The sequence below is a fragment of the Lissotriton helveticus genome, chromosome 10, assembly GCF_964261635.1.
Source record: "Lissotriton helveticus chromosome 10, aLisHel1.1, whole genome shotgun sequence".
Lineage (NCBI taxonomy): Eukaryota > Metazoa > Chordata > Amphibia > Caudata > Salamandridae > Lissotriton > Lissotriton helveticus.
Window position 1 is genome coordinate 1,147,038,863 of NC_136071.1, and position 16,524 is coordinate 1,147,055,386.

Genomic DNA, 16,524 nt, shown 5'->3' on the forward strand with positions numbered 1-16,524 from the left:
ATGGGTACAGCTGTGGTGATTGGATGAGTGCATGAGTAGTGCCTGAGTGAGTGGATGAGTGCATGGGTAGTACCTCAGTGAATGTATAAATGCAAAGGTAGTGTCTGGGTGATTGGATGAGTGCATGGATGGTGACTAGGTGATTGTGAGAGTGCATAGATAGTGCCTGAGTGAATGGATCTGTGCATGGGTACTGCTTGGGTGATTCAATGAGCGCATGGGTAGTGCCTGGTTGATTGTATGAGTGCATGGGTAACACACAGGTGACTCGATGAGTGGAAGAGTAGCACCTGGGTGATTGGATGAGGGCAAGGGTAGAGCTTGGGTTATTGGATACGTGCAAGGGTAGTGGCTTGGTGATTGGGTGAATGCATGGATAGTGCCTGGGTGATTGGGTGAATGCATAGATACTGCCTGCATGATTGGGTGAGTGCATTAATAGTGCCTGGGTGATCAGATGAGTGCATGGGTACTGCCTGGATGATCGGGTGAGTCCACGAGTAGTGTCTGGGTGAGTGCATGGGTAGCACCTGAGTGATTGGATGACTGCCTGTGTAATGGCTGGGAGATTTGATGAAGTCATGTGCAGTACCTGAGTGACTGGATGACTGCTTAGGTAGTAACTGAATGATTGGACAAGTGCAACTGTTGTGCTTGGGAGATGGGATGAGTAACTCAATAAATCCATCACTAGATTAGTCATTTGACACATGTAATATATCTCGATTCAAACCACTGTGAAAAAAAAACAGACAAAAAAGTTTTAGAATTTAATTTTGAATATTTGGAAACCAAACAATATACACATTTTTTTAAACAAAACTTTGATTCAACATAGACAAATGTTTTGCAGTTTTTTTCTGTTTTCAGCTTTCATACTTGTTCACTTTGAACAGTGCTTTGTATGAAGACTTATCATGAAACAGTGGGAAAAATCAATCAATGGATTAAAAAAAATACAAATGTGCACAGTAGATCATTATAACTAGGTCATATTGTTCCCTGCACTCACTACAAGTGTTTTAATACAGGCTTGCTGATAGGTTACTACTTTAGTGAAGGCAACTATATGCTAAAACTGTTTCTGATATGTTTATATCTGGCAAAAAATGTCCAACAGTTATGAAGCAGTCTTCATTTTTGCGTATCCTTTTGTAAACATCATCCCTGTTAGGCCAAATGATGTCTGAAATGTTCTTAGTCCATGTATGAAAAACATAACTCATAGTACTACGTAGAAGTTGATGTAGCAGGAACAAAAGGGGACGTTTTCTTTAGTGGGGAAGAGACTTTTCACATGCAACTTAAGGCTACTGGTATTATAGTACCTTCCTTTACTTTTTATCTGTAGTAACACAATGTAGTCCTGAAATATTTATAAATTCCTTTCCCTTTGTTAAAACGAGTACTTAATTTCTAATAGCTTGCTGTAGACAATAACCCCGATAGGCCGAATAATGTCTTAGAAACACAATAACACACAAGAACCTAGGAGGTCTATAAGCCAAGCAAATTGCTGGCAGAAAACTTGCAGGATTATCTCTATGTCAGTTGGTGCCCCAGTCACCATATAACAATGTATGAAGAAGTAGAGAAGAAAAGAGGGAGCAGTGATATCTAATAATCAATTAGAGAACTGATCAAACCAAATCCAGTACATGTGTATGTTGTGGATGACCATCAAACAAACCAAATGATCAGTCCTATCACTTGGTCGTCCACACTGTGACCTGGCAGGTCCTTAGATCATCTAGACCATATGCCACACAGTCATAATAAGTACTGGATACGGTCCACAGTGTACCTCCAATCGTTGGTCAGATTGTGATGGTCAGTAGGAAGTGGTGAAAAACAGTGCAACATACAAAAAAGTGGTGAGTCTTAAAATAGGGTGATATGTTTGAAACAGATACTTTAATAGAAACCAGGCACATCCCCTAGTTAAAAAATAGGAACAGCGCAAGCGACAGTATGGAACAAATGACTGTCGCAATTAGGGCCAACATGTTTCTGCCTACCGGGCAACACGTCCCTTGGCTTTCGTCAGGGCCACTGCTCTAAAAGGTTGCTACTGTTATATGTGTCAGAAAACAAAAATGTATATGACAAATCAGTGAACAAGAATATAAGAGTAGGGACGATACAACCTGTACCTACAGTTAATTACTCATCCTCCTTGTCAGAAGGTGCTCAACGCGATCTAAAAAACATATATGTTACACTCATATTAGTAACAGAGCTTATCCCACTCGAGCTCTCATCTGCTCTTACATTCATGAAAAACTATTCAAAAAACAATATGTAATGAAATTATAAATTTGCTCACCCAACATGACAGGGGACTGGACCTCACCTCACCTGGACCGTGGTCAGGTATACGAGGCCCCGCACTGTGGAACAGATAGATGCGGACAGGGAAAGGCATCAAAACTCAGTGTTTCATATAGAGTCTAAAATGTCTAATTTCATACCCTGTGGCAAAACATCACATCTCTCCACCTATAGACTTAAAGATGGAGCAACATCCTAGGCATACGGCAGGTACCCATTGGACAAATGTAAAGTAATGACAATGTCATATTTATCATAAATACCTTCTCATGGGAATAATATATATTCCGCTATAAGGCAGTACACAATGAACTAAATGATGGCTGCTGAGTGATAAGAGTCATAAAGTCCCACAAAGGCGTAAAATAAATGACTGTCATGCTATAGAATCTACTATTAGACAATCTGAATTGGATCCCATGAATTATCATGAAATGGCAGGAAGAAAATGTGTGGTCCTGCATAGTAATCTCTGTTTGTGCAAGATTGCCCAAATCACAGACAACCCACAGACAACAGGTACTAAACTTACCTCTCCGTCTGTGCCATTGTCATTACTTTACATTTGTCCAATGGGTACCTGCCGTATGCCTAGGATGTTACTCCCTCTTTAAGTCTATAGGTGGACAGATGTGACGTTTTGCCACAGGGTATGAAATTAGACATTTTAGACTCTATATGAAACACTGAGTTTTGATGCCTTTCCCTGTCCGCATCTATCTGTTCCACAGTGCGAGGCCTCGTATACCTGAGCACGGTCCAGGTGAGGTGAGGTCCAGTCCCCTGTCATGTTGGGTGAGCAAATTTATAATTTCATTACATATTGTTTTTTGAATAGTTTTTCATGAATGTAAGAGAAGATGAGAGCTCGAGTGGGATAAGCTCTGTTACTAATATGAGTGTAACATATATGTTTTTTAGATCGCGTTGAGCACCTACTGACAAGGAGGATGAGTAATTAACTGTAGGTACAGGTTGTATTGTCCCTACTCTTATATTCTTGTTCACTGATTTGTCATATACATTTTTGTTTTCTGACACATATAACAGTAGCAACCTTTTAGAGCAGTGGTCCTGACGAAAGCCAAGGGACGTGTTGCCCGGTAGGCAGAAACATGTTAGCCCTAATTGCGACAGTCATTTGTTCCATACTGTCGTTTGCGCTGTTCCTATTTTTTTAACTAGGGGATGTGCCTGGTTTCTATTAAAGTATCTGTTTCAGACATATCACCCTATTTTAAGACTCACCACTTTTTAGTATGTTGCACTGTTTTTCACCATTTCCTACTGACCATCACAATCTGACCAACGATTGGAGGTACACTGTGGACCGTATCCAGTACTTATTATGACTGTGTGGCATATGGTCTAGATGATCTAAGGACCTGCCAGGTCACAGTGTGGACGACCAAGTGATAGGACTGATCATTTGGTTTGTTTGATGGTCATCCAGAACATACACATGTACTGGATTTGGTTTGATTAGTTCTCTAATTGATTATTAGATATCACTGCTCCCTCTTTTCTTCTCTACTTCTTCATACATTGTTATATGGTGACTGGGGCACCAACTGACATAGAGATAATCCTGCCAGTTTTCTGCCCGCAATTTGCTTGGCTTATAGACCTCCTAGGTTCTTGTGTGTTATTCAATTGTTGTTACTGGGGAAGTGAACTAGTAGTAGGTCTTTAAACTGCTTCCCTCTGACCCCATTCTCCCTGTATGTTTTTGATTAGAAACACAATAACCATATATGTGTCAACACAATACCACCTTTTCTTATCTTAGATTCTCTTTGGAACTTCGGTTCTAGAAATAGCAGATATGAGTTTGGTAACTTTTTGGGTAGTCTTGATTTGAATGTCACTTGTATGCATTGTACACTGTCCATCCTGTTTAAAATCTTAAATATATTGTGAAGTGTCCAGAAGTTATATTAACTCTGTCATGAAATATAATTGCTATAGTTGTGAAAATTATTTTTGAGATGGAAATTTGTGCAGCTTCAAAGTTTGTAATTTCAGTTCCAAATTTAGTACTATCCACTCTGCATTGTTGTAGCATTACTATGATATATTTTCCATATCTTTGTAGAAACAATGTTGACCTACGTTCTGATCTGCTGTTTGGACAGGTCATATCTTGATTGGCATTTGTAGTTAAATCTTCAAACGGCCCAGCTTTACAATCCGGTATGTCAAGTAGAAGAATTGTTCTGAATTTATTTCAGTGCTAGACATAAATTCACAATATTCAAAGTTATGGGTCCATTTATAAGTTAAACCAAATAATTCATTGATATTCACATCTTCTTCATCTAATAGTCCTAGCACTACCATTAGAAATTCTTGAGCATCCTGTGGAACATTTTGAGAGTACACTACTGATCCAGTACAGTCATCAGTGAGTTTTCTTATTCCATTAGCAGAATGTATAATACTTCTATCACTTCCTAATTCTTCAAGTAACCTATACAGTTGTGAAGACATTCTTTCATCTACTTTCCCTTTAATAGAATTTGTAAAATGAGGGAAATTATATAGTATATGTAACACTATGGGACAGATTTACAATAAACTAACGCAGCGCGGTGCAGTAAGACATTTTGCTGCGCAGCGCTGCGTTCGTTTTGAAGCACAAGGATGCAACATATTGACAACAATATGTTGCATCTCTGTGATTCAACTGCTGCCATGCACTGATGCAGGCACCTTGCACCATGGTGCAAGGATGCGTGCGATACAGGGATGATTGTTTATGTACAGGGTTCCCTTCCTGCACATAAATAATCAGAAATGGCGTTTTACAACTTCTATGTGTGCTGCATTAGCACAAATAGAACTTGCAAAATGTAATTTTTTAATGATTGTTTATGTGCAGGAAGGGACACCTTCCTGTACATATACAATCACATAGGTGATTTCCTCTTTCCTCTTTGTATGTATGCTGCAGAATTAGATTAGACACCATGCTGACTTCATCGATAATTAGTAGCTTTAATTTCTTTCCCCTCTCGCAGCTAGGCCTTTCCCCCCCTGTGCTGAGCCTTTTTTTTTGGCTATTTGGGATAGTTTGTGCTTAGGCCCCTGTAACTTTTTGAGCACATAAGGTATCCACGCCAAATTTGCGTCCTTTTCTTCCAACCTCATGGGGATTTTAAAGGTACCCAGGGATTGTTGATTGCCCTGGACGGGACCCAGGAATTTGCCACAATACAACTACATTTTGTTTTTTTTTAGAAAAATTGAAAAATGGGCTACAGATGAAAACATCCGTTTTTTTCCCTGCAAATGGTATCAACAAAGGGTTGTGGTGTTGAAATCAACATCTTCTCAGCTTTCAGGGACAAGCAGACTTTTGCCAGAAAACCAAAATATTTTACACAGTTTTGGCATTTTACTGGGTCATAGCCTATTTTTGCTATTTGTTGTGCTTTCAATCTCCTTCCAGTTAATGATGGAAATGGATATGAAAGCAATAATGGATCCTGAAAAGCTATACATTTCTGAAAAGTAGACATAATTGTGAATTCAGCAAGGGGTCATTTGTGTAGATCCTTCAAGGTTTTCTTATAGAAACTAACAGTTGAGAATAGGACAAATTGAAAATGAGTTACAAAAACAGCCATTTGTGCCACTGTTTTCACCTGTAACTTCTACTAAGTATGACAGATGTTTGAAAGCAATATACTGTTACATTTGCTAGATCCTTCTGGTTGTGGGGCTATATAGGACTTGTAGGTTCACCAAGAACCAGAGGAACCCAGAGCCAATAACTGCTAACTTTTTTTATTGTGTACCGGGTATATAGCAATTCATTTGGGAAAATATAAACAGGGAAAAATGGGTATGAAAGACACCTATGTAGTTCTGAAATGGGAAAAAATATAGAGTTTAGAAACAGTAGCTATTTGCACATCTCCAAAATTGTGGGTACTCATACTAGCATGTGACTTATAGGACATTTTTCAAAATGACTTCTTTTTTACACATTGTCTTATATATGGAAGGCCCAAATGCACTGAAAGTCAATAGGTAATAACTGTTGCTCTACAACTCTGATGCCCACATGCATCAAGGGTTTTTGTGTTCGCAAAATTCGGCCGTTTGCGAATGCAAATCGCTTTTTTGGGATGCTTTAAGCTTTTTGCTTTTTTCGCAATTTAAGAAATCGCAATTTATTTCCGATTTCTTAAATTGCGATTGCATTTAAGAAATCGCAATTTTGTGATTTCTTAAATGCAATGCATGATTTTTTTTAAATTGCGAAATCGCAAATAGGTAGTGGTAAATTACCATGAAGTTAACCTTCATGGTAATTTGCGAAAACTTTCAAAAGTGCACAAAAGTGCATTTTTGAAAGTTTCATTTTACACACACACATGCCCTTGGGGCATGTGTGTGTGAAAAATGTACTTAAAGGTACATTTCAGGGATGCAGGGGGGGTCCTTTGGACCCCCCTGCACCCTTGAAATTGCATTCTCATTTTGCGATTCCTTAATTGCGAATCGCAAAATGAGAATGCCTTCATATTCATTCCTATGGTCCTCTAGGCCCATAGGAATCAATGGAAAGGGATTCCTTAATTGCGATTCGCAAATTGTGAATAGCAATTAAGGAAAATTAAGAAATTACAAAAGAAATTGCGATTTCTTGATGCATAGCCGTTTGCGAATTCTTAATTGCGATTCCTTAATTTTCGCAATTAAGAATTCGCAAACGGGAACATTGATGCATGTGGCCGTATGTTCCCATAAGTCTCCTGGTAAAAATGGTACGTCACTTGTGTGGGTAGGTGTAGTGCCCGCCCAAAATGCAACGTGGACACACCACATTTTTACAGTGAAAATTTACCCTTTTTTTGCTAAGGGCCTAGCTGTAGATTTTTAACCCTAGCTTTGCCGGCACCTAGGGAAACCTAGCAAACCTATGCATTTTTTAAAACTAGACACCCAGGGGAATACAGGATGGTGTGCCTTGACTGGCTTACACCAGATTCTGTTACCTAAAATCCCTTGCAAACCTCAAACACATTTTCCTCACATTTCTGTGGTGGAAAGGCCTGGACTTTGCGTGGATCCACAAAATTCTACCCACCCCGTATTCCACAAAGTCTTCCGACAAAAATGGTACCTCACGTGTGTGGGTAGGCCTAGTGCCCGCAACAGGAAATGGCCCAAAACGCAACATGGACACACCACATTTTTACGGTGAAAACTGAACCTTTTTTTGCAAAGTGCCTAGCTGTAGATTTTGAACATTTTTGTAGCTTTATTTTCAATGATTGGCTGTACAAGAGGATCTTGACTTCCAGGTGCTGAACTTTGACTTCTGTGAGAACTATTGTTTCTTCTTGTTCAATCTCTTCTCTCATCATTTGAAGATACACTGGAAGGACACAGCACTCAATGCTGTCTTTCACAGCATTGAATGAGTCTTTATAACAGTCAAATTGTCCAAGTAGCTCACTTTCAGTTCTCCGTGGCTTAAACAACTGTAACAAGTCTAGATAGAAAAACACTCCTATGTCTGAGTTTGGCAACTTAGCTTTTGAGGGTTGATTACATTTCCTTTGTGATGTCTCACCAAACAGCCTTCACATCCAGCCACAGCAAATTTACCTTCATCCATGTTTTCACTGACATTACTTCAAAAAGTATAATTTTGAACTATTTCATTAAACCACATCCTTTCCAGGTGACTTCTTCTTCTTGGATAGTAGGTATCCTGCATGTTACTCTTCAGAATTTCTGTGTTGTGTGGCTCACATTCTGCAAGATACTGAATTTCAGGAAAGTACTTCAGTACTCTGTTACAAGTATTAGCAAGCCATAAACTCACCAGAGATCTACCCTAGATTTATTAAACAAACTAGCTGAGCTTAACCAGTCTACACATTCATAGAAGCCTATCTCTCTGTGAAAAAGCATTTTCAAAATAAAACTGAACAATTTCTTTGTAAGACTCTTTTCTGCTGAAATCTCCTCCAACATCTCTTTCATCTCAGTTTTCTCTCACTTTGTTATATAAGATGTAACGTACCGAGCAACAGCAATTGAGTTGTCTGCAACAAACTGCACATCAATTTTTGCATTACACATCTTCAGAATCACATGATTGTAGTCATTAATGTAGTTGGAGGCCTCTGTTTTCCTTAGATTGTATGTATATATCTGTGATTTCCTTGTAAGTGTATGTCAGATTACAGACAAAAAGCTGTTGACTCTTCCTTGTGAAATGACAGGTAGTGGGAATCCAAAATAACGTCTTGTATAACATTTTCCTTTTGCTCTCTATTTTTGCTGACAGTATTTACCACATCTATGATTTTGGAATTGTAGAACTTGTTATCTTAATATGTTGTCCCTACTCTCTTTTGGGATGCAGCAAGTTACATACTGTTCAATAAAAGACAACACAGACTCATCACTGTCTGTTTCAAACTTTGGAGCATCTTTTACCCACAACAGCATGTGAATATTGGAAGCCACCTCTGGCTTGGTACTCTTTACGCCAAAATAAATCAATCACTTCACCAAGAGGAGGTTTTGTTTTGCTCAAGATAAAAGCCATCATTGTTTGAAATCTGGGATTAAAATACGTGCAAACGTTTGCAGGGTCTAGTGAGCACAGTTCTCCTGGCATCTTCAGACGAATGTCTTTTATATTTGAATTTGCCTCCTGCAAGAATTCTAGCAGGTCATCCCATGCATATTCAGCACAATTCAACATGAGGAGCCAAATAGGTGCTACAAGGTTCCTCAACGTGCACTTAAGTTCACCATGACACCGATACCAATATCCATTAGTCCCATGCTGACATGCCATATCTTCTTGTCCTTGCTAGGGACACCATTTACAAGAATTACTAGTCCTTCCTCTAAATCTCTATCTAGTCCTTCTGTTTCAATGTTTTTGTTGACATCTAATGGCAAATACACTACTCTACCTTTTAGACCTTTTCCAGCTCTGTTGGGGGTAACTTGCCTTTCGTTGGCTCCATACATACTATAACCTGAAATTAAGGTATAGTTTGGATAGGAACGGACTCATAAACAGTTCAACCTTAAAGTGCTTCTGGAATGGGAACCAGTGCTAACTTGTTATGCACAGCTCTAGCAGGCATTTTATTATCCTTCAATTTATTATAGCAGTGCTTACATATAACTTGTCATGTTGACAAGTCAAATATTTCTTCTACAAATAAGTACAGTGCAAACTTATGCTAGTTATCATTATTCTCTATTTCACTTTTTAAATTTAAGTCAACAGTTAACGTTTGATTCTTGTAGTGAGTGCATATACAAACATACTCTCTTAAATTTTGTAATCCCTTCTTCAAAACTATCAAATGTATTACCTGCGTCCTGTTCTACAACTCCTCCTGTTATCAACTCTTCTATTTCCCTACAGTCCCTTTCTGGACCAAAGAAACAAAACTGCACATCATCACAAACCTTTTCTACCTCTTCCACACTACCATGCAAAAGTGCCCTATTCATTTCTCCTAAACCAAAAGCAGGGGTTTTAACTTTGTATAGCCTCCTAACTAAAGTTTGCATTGTTGAGTGGTGTACAGCCGACATCCTAAAATTATAAAAGGTGCTTTTGCACACTTTCCTTGATAAACAAGCTAGTGAGTGTCCCTGCAAATTTGTATACTTTCTCAGCTTGCAAGGATCCAAACCTTGTAAAGTACTTATTTTGGGGCACATACATCAAGCTAATTACTAGTCACAACTGGGCCGATTCGCAGAATCATCCCCTTTGCGACCGTTAATTAGCCATCTGGGATGCATCAAGCCCAAAACTATTCGCAACATGGGTAATCGTACAATTTGTGATTACCTATTTTGCGAATGCAGTTAGGGAATTGCAACAATAGGGGCACACACAGCAATTCAGCCAAGCAATCACTGTCCTGACTCCTGCATGACCAACCTTCTGTGTCACTGTATGGCTAACAACACAACACAGTTTACTCATACCTACAACTGCAGGCAGGGTAACCTGTGACATTGGGACTCACTCATTCCCCCTGGAGACAGCATGTTTGTCAGTGCATGACACAACCCCACACCCTCAGGCACATTCTGCATCAGTCCAACTACATGTGTGCCCCCCTGCCCTACAGCTCTACTTTTGAGGACTTACCACGACATCTGGGGCACCATACAGCCATGGGTACTGTGTGAGCACCTCTTCCACCAGTACCTTAAGCTCCTCGCTTGTGAATGGACTGGCACAGATCTTCTCTGTCCTTGCCATCACTGTGGACATGGAACAACTGTGGTGAAATTGGGTGGTGAGGAGTCTCAGGCAGCAGTCTCTGGAGGCAGCAGCAGATGAGGGGTCTCAGGCAGCAGTACCTAGAGGCAGCAGCAGATGAGGGGTCTCAGGCAGCGGTCCCTGGAGGTAGCAGCAGATGAGGGGTCTCAGGCAGCCGTCCCTGGAGGCAGCAGCAGATGGGGGCTCTCTGGCAGCAGTCCTTGGAGGTAGCAGCAGCAGGTCAGGAGTCTTTGGCAGCAGGCTCTGGGAGCAGTGGAAATTTGAGGCTCCCTCCCACACATATATACCCACCTGGGGTTGTGTCAAAGGTGCCAACCTACAGCAATTGGTGTTCCAGGTCTGTCTCTTTCAAAAGCATCCGATGACCGCCTCCCTGGTGGTGGAGCACGCCTACTGCGATTTTAAAAAATCATGCCACCGCAATCATCATTCCCATTGGCTCTAGGACATGCTCCAAGGCGGTGATACACCGAAGGGGCGCGGTGCGTGCTACCGCGATGGTGTATCTTTCAAAAGCATCCAATGACCGCCTCCACAGTGGCAGAGCACGCCTACCGTAATTTTCAAAATTGCATCATGCCACCGCAATCATCGTTCCCATTGGCTCTAGGGCATGCTCTATGGCGGTGACACACCACTGGGGCCAGGCGGTAGCTACCGTGATTTGGGTGCCATACAATCACATGAGGCACTGCGATTTGGGTAGCGGAGCATGTCAACTGCCATTTGGGCATGTCTCCATGCCAATGACTACGGCACCTATGAGAATGGGGGGTGCTGGTGACACACTGCTGGGGCCAGGCGGTGGCTACCACAATTTGGGTGCCATACAATCACATGAGACACCATGATTTGGGTGGCCAACCGCCATTTGGGCATGTCTCCATGACAATGACTACTGCACCTGTGTGAATGGGGGTGCTGGTGACACACCGCTGGGGCCAGGCGGTGGCTACCACGATTTGGGTACCATACAATGGCAATGGCCATCTGGCACACATCAACAGTGCACACTGGCCACATGGTATGGCACATAATTGTGCACACGATGCCAATGTTCCATTAACTCCACTGGTGACTACACATGCCATGTTTGTGTATGTGTGTCGTAGATTGGCCTGTATTCCCTCACATGTCACTTATGAATTTGATGGTCGATGAGGCAGGACAGTGTTGTAGTGGACTCTGCAATGTCTACACATGTCAGTGTGTTGAGGTACAGTGATAATCACAGCAAGGCTTGTCTCACTGTATGATGTAGTTTCTTGCATAGCCTCTTATGTCTGCTCATACACACAATTGTCATCCCTGCGCCAACTGTGGTCATTGTCTTGTGGATGTGTGCCAGGTTGAAATGACGCATTAAGGTGTGACAGGTACAGGAGCTAAGTATGAGACAGCGGTGTTGATTTGTTACACATTTGCTGAATGATATGCTCACAGGCGTGCACATGTGAAATGTGGCCATATCACTATGTGCATTCACATTGACCTATGTGGTGTTTGAGGTACTTGTGTATTGTAATTTGAGAGGTGTGCCCTTTATGTAGCTGAACGCGTCCCTACATGTAAGCTGGTGTTTCCCTCAATTATTAAGTCAGTCATTGTTGTCGCTGTGTCATCCAGAACGTGATATGCTGTGCCTATCTCGTGATGGATTGCATTGACATGTGTCCACTGTCATCTCAACTAGGAGGCGGCCAAATCTACTTTGTCACTTGACAGTGCTGGAGGACATGGAGGATGTGGCGATCATCCGGAAATTCCGTCTGGATAGAGCCACCCTAAAAACCCTTTGTGATATGTTGGAGCCCCAACTGCAGCCTCGCTGGACATATCTAGCAGCTTTCACCTCAACTTATAAGGTGATGGCAGCCCTGAATTTTTTTGTCACTGGATCGTTCCAGGACACAGTGGCCAGCACTGGTGGGATGTCACAACTGATGTTCAGCATGGTGCTGCGTGATGTTCTGTCCGCCATGATGATATACAAGGATAGATAAATCCATTTCCCCAGGGGTGTTGAATTGCTAGCTATGAAGGGAGACTTCTATCCCCTTGGGCACATCCCCTATGTTGTTGGTGCCATTGATTACACACATGTCGGTCTTGTGCCACCACAGGCAAGTGAGCATATTTACAGGAATCACAAACATTACCACTCCATAAATGTGCAAGTGGTGTGCCTGGCAGATATGATCACCTTCCACGTATGTGCCAGATTCCCAGGCTCAGCCCATGACTCCTACATCATGCGGAACAGCATTGCGCCCCAGCTGATGGATAATCTGCTTCCTGAGCGTGCATGGATTGTGGATGAGTATGTCTAGTCGTATGCTGTGCTGGGGGTGTGACCTGCTGGCCTCTGGCTCTGCGAAATTGCAATGTCAATTTGTCAAACGTAGGTGACTTTGCATATCCCAACCGTCCGTGGTTGCTGAGCCCACTGCAGAATCCCAGGAGCCCGGCTGAACTCCGCTACAATGAGGACCATGGGAGGACACGTTGTGTGGTGGAGCGTACTTTTGGTCTGCTGAAGTCACGTTTCGGCTGACTGGACAAGACCGGAGGTGCACTGGCATACTCACCCAGGAAGATGTGTCAGATCGTAGTGGCATGCTGCATACTCCACAATCTAGCCATTCGCAAGGAGATTACCCTGCCCTTGGATGATGATGAGGACCCAAGGCTCCCGCCTGCACACCAACCTGAGTCCAGTGACAAGGACAGTGGAGAGGAGGAAGGTGGCGATATGCGTAAACAGCTCATCACCCTCTACTTCACTTGAAGGTTGGTGACAATGTACAACATACCCATTGTCTGATGATATTGCTGTTGTTGTGAAGGGGTATGTGAGAATTGTAACAACAGCCAATTGTAGACTCGGCAGTGGGTGGTAATGTTTCTGGGACATGTAATTTTGGAATGTATACCGGACATGTATGTTGACACTTGTTGCCCATTATGACATCTGTATGTTAGCTTATGTAGAAGGTAGGTGTTCGGTGATGTCTGTGATGCCACACCCACACCAGTGAGTGTTATTCTGTTGTGTTTCCCTAGGTTCCTTAAATGTATCCTTGCCTGCATACAGTACATACTCCTGATACATTATGGACATGTTGAAGACTGTACATCCTGCAATAAAGACTGAGCTGACACGACAACATGTGTGTAAAGTTTTTTATTTTCAATGTTGACATGTGAGGGAGGTGTACATTTCCATTGAGGTGGCGGTGGAGCAGTGAGTTGACAGTCATGCTAAATGAGATAATAGAGTGGTGACCACATTGATGTGGTCACCCAGTCCAACAGACAAATAGGCACTGTGGGGAAGGACAGTCCAAATGGTCAGGGCATTGGTGAAGAGGGTTGACAACAGGGCTAGATCTGTGACTGGCGTTTTGCAGGTGCTTTGCCTCCAGATACTCCCAGGCTCTTCTTAGGACGGCCCCATGGTTGCTTGGCAGGGGTGGGCCCTGCTGCATGGCCAGTGGTGTCTGAGGACTCACCCCTCTCTGTGGCCGCAGGGGAGGATGGTGAACTGTCATCCTGCAGCCCACCAGAAAGAGGTGTTGGTTGTGGCGCAGGCATGTCCCTCAGTTACGCCACTTGTTGGCCCATGAGGTCCACCATTTGTCCAATGCGGGCGTCGGTCGACCTCATCAGCAGGATGAGCTCGCGCAACAGTTCGTCGGACCGGCCCATTTGTCCCTGGGCCTGTTCATATGTGCCAATGACTCTGGTGATGTGTTCCAGGGATTGGGTCCCAGCCTCCTGGTGTCTGTGGGTGACCCTGGCCCTCCCACCTACCCTGCTTCCACGGACCTGTTGCCTCACCACTGTGGGCACCCGCATCCTCTCCCTACCGTCCCCAGTCGGTGGTGTGGGGTGGTCATCCTCTGGGACAGGGAGGGTGTTGCAGGCGGCACTGGTGGTGGTGGTGGTGGTGGACGCACAGGCTGTAACAACAGGGTCTGCAGTGAAGTTGTTGTTGCAGCAGATGTGGTGAGGGAGGACGGGGTCCTGGGACCTGTTGCTCCCTGGCACACCAGATGGGCCGGTATCGAGCTCATCGTCCAGAGCATCCTGGGAGTCAACATCCAAGAGTCCATGTACTGGGGAGGAGACTGGCTCTGCAGGTTGCTGGTGTTGTCCTCTGCAGTAAGTTCTTGGTCACCTGTGGATTAATTGTGAAATGGTCATTAAAGTACACCCTGCAAGCTTAGTGTTAGCTGTGTGTGTCACCCACTGTTTGTATACTACACAATTGGCTGATCATCACATTGTTTGCTATGTGCACTGCTGTGCCTCCTGACATGATGAAGTGGTGCATGCATTACTTGTCCAAGGTGTGAGGTGACAATGCATACCATGCGACCCGTGTATAATTTATGATTGCAGCGACCTGTTGCCATCTAGGGACGGGCACAACATGCTTTTCATTGAGGACTGTTTGTAGATTTTTCAGACCTGGCTGATGTCACATCTGGCCATGGACTGGCCATTGTCATCTCCAGCATACATTTGTCCTGTCATGTGCATACCTTGATTCATACCACCACACATGCTTTGTAAAATTTGGAATGGTCCTTGTTGTTCTGGCCCCGGGGTGATGAACATGTCAATCACTGCTGTGCATGATTGTGACCAGACTTTATTCTACATGTGCATTGGTGTGTCACACTTTGGTAGCTGTAACAGTTTCCGCAGCTTACCTGTGTGCACACTGTGCGTCGCAATGGGATTGGTGTGTATATTAGTGTAATGAAAGGGCTTGTGTTGTCATATGGTACCATATTGATTGTGACAAATGTGTGAGTGCACGTGCAGGCCTCACACACACACACACCCTCCCAGGGAAGATGGGTACCTACCTGTTAATTTGTGTGGTGTACTGCAATGGCTTCGAAGTGCTTCTGGGTGGGGTGGGGGAAGGGCTCCATCCTGCTGGGCTGTGGGCCAAGGGGCATGGTGCGAGTAGTAGAGCAGGCCTCCCACCACCAAACAGCCCTCCCAGGGAAGATGGCTACCTACCTGTTAGTGAAGGTGAGCAATGCAATGGCTTCCAAGTGCTTCTCAGTGGGGGACTGCTCCATCCTGCTGGGGTGTGGGACAGGGAACATGGTGGGAGTAGTAGTGCAGGCCTCAAACACACACACACAGATCCTTCCAGGGAAGATGGCTACATACCTGTTAGTTTGTTTGGTAGACTGCAATGGCTTCCAAGTGTTTCTGGGTGGGGTGGAGGAGGGGTCCATCCTGCTGGGCTGTGGGACAGGAGGGATGGTGCGAGTAGTAGAGCAGGCCTCCCACCACCAAACAGCACTCCCAGGGAAGATGGCTACCTCCCTGTTAGTTCGTTTGGTGTACTGCAATAGCTTCCAAGTGCTTCTGGGCGGGGTGGGGGGAGGGCCCCATCTTGATGATGATGTGGGACAGGGGGCATGGTGGGAGTAATAGTGCAGGCCTCACACCCCCAAACAGCCCTCCCATGGAAGATGGCTACCTACCTGTTAGGTGAAGGTGAACAATGCAATGGCTTCCAAGTGCTTCTGGGTGGGGGACTGCTCCATCCTGCTGGGGTGTGGGACAGGGGGCATGGTGGGAGTAGTAATGCAGGCCTCCCACCCACAAACAGCGCTCCCAGGGAAGATGGCTACCTACCTGTGAGCTTGCTGTGGGTAATGTAATGGGCTGACACATGCTTCTGGGTGGGGTGAGGGGAGGGGTCCATCTTGCTGATGCAATGGGACAGGGGGCATGGTGCGAGTAGTGGTACAGGCCTCCCACCCCCAAACAGCCCTCCCATTGAAAATGGCTACCTACCTGTTAGGTGAAGGTGAACAATGCAATGGTTTCCAAGTGCTTCTGGGTGGGGTCGAAGGAGGGCTCCATCTTGA